This window comes from Octopus bimaculoides, chromosome 6 (assembly GCF_001194135.2).
Source record: "Octopus bimaculoides isolate UCB-OBI-ISO-001 chromosome 6, ASM119413v2, whole genome shotgun sequence".
Classification (NCBI taxonomy): Eukaryota; Metazoa; Mollusca; class Cephalopoda; order Octopoda; family Octopodidae; genus Octopus; species Octopus bimaculoides.
This window is the reverse complement of record NC_068986.1, coordinates 107,183,971-107,185,092: the sequence shown is the minus strand read 5'-3', so window position 1 is coordinate 107,185,092 and position 1,122 is coordinate 107,183,971.

The window sequence follows — 1,122 nt, the reverse complement described above, 5'->3', positions numbered from 1 at the left end:
TGTCTATTCAATAAATGGAGTAGAGATTATTTGCCAACATAACATGGCAGTCTCGGTTTAGGAAGAATGTTGATGTAATTGGTCCAGGCTATGTCTAACTCAATAGCACCAGGAGACATCGTCTCCCGCTGGCGATACGACATGATCTGTGTCCTTATATTTTCAAAGAAAGGAATCTAGCACCCCCACTCAGCTCAAACAATATGTGTAATGCGATTTCTAAGTGGGGGTGATAGATTCATTTTGTTCGAAAATATAAAGACACAGATGGTGTCGTATCGCCAGCTGGAGACGATGTCATCTGGGGTTAAATTACAGCAACATTCGTCCTAAACCAGGACTGCCGTGTTATGTTGGCAAATAATCTTTACACCAAAGTAGTGTTGCTGAATATCTCTTAGTGAGATTTGCAAATAGTAATTTTCTATACAATAAATGTTTATAATATATATGGTATCAACAGGGGCAGCGGTAGCGGTGAGGGTGGTGGTGGCAGTGGTGGTGGCAGTGGTGGTGGTGGTGGTGGTGGTGTTTGTTATTGTGATGAAACGAGTAGCAACTTTTGTGAATATATTGTCGTATTTTAATGATAATATTGCTTTCTATACTTCACCTATATATTTTAATCCAGGCATACTACTAATGTTCAGAAATTTCTAAGAATTTTATAGGAGTTACTATTTTTTTCCAAAATCAAATAAAAATTCGATGCAATTTTCTATTAACAAATAATATTTTCTGTTCCAGCTTGCAGAGTAGATCATAATTTTGCGGAGGATGACTACGAGGTCTATAAGGGACGAGTTGAATGTTAAATGAAAATTTCATGTTTAGTATTCTTTAATCTCTATACTATTAACAGAATAAATATGAATAAAGTATAATGAGGTTTGGAAATCAGTGTTATATACATGCTACTAATATTGACTTTTGACTTACTCTTTCTTGCTATTATACATGTACAGTCTTCTGTTTAAACGTGAAAGTACGCTGTATTTTTTTTTATACTGATCGCACAATCTAGCAATTGTATACGAATATCTACACACTAACATATTAGCACATACGTACATTTTCGTACGTATACATGCGTATATATGTATGTCTGTATGTATATATATA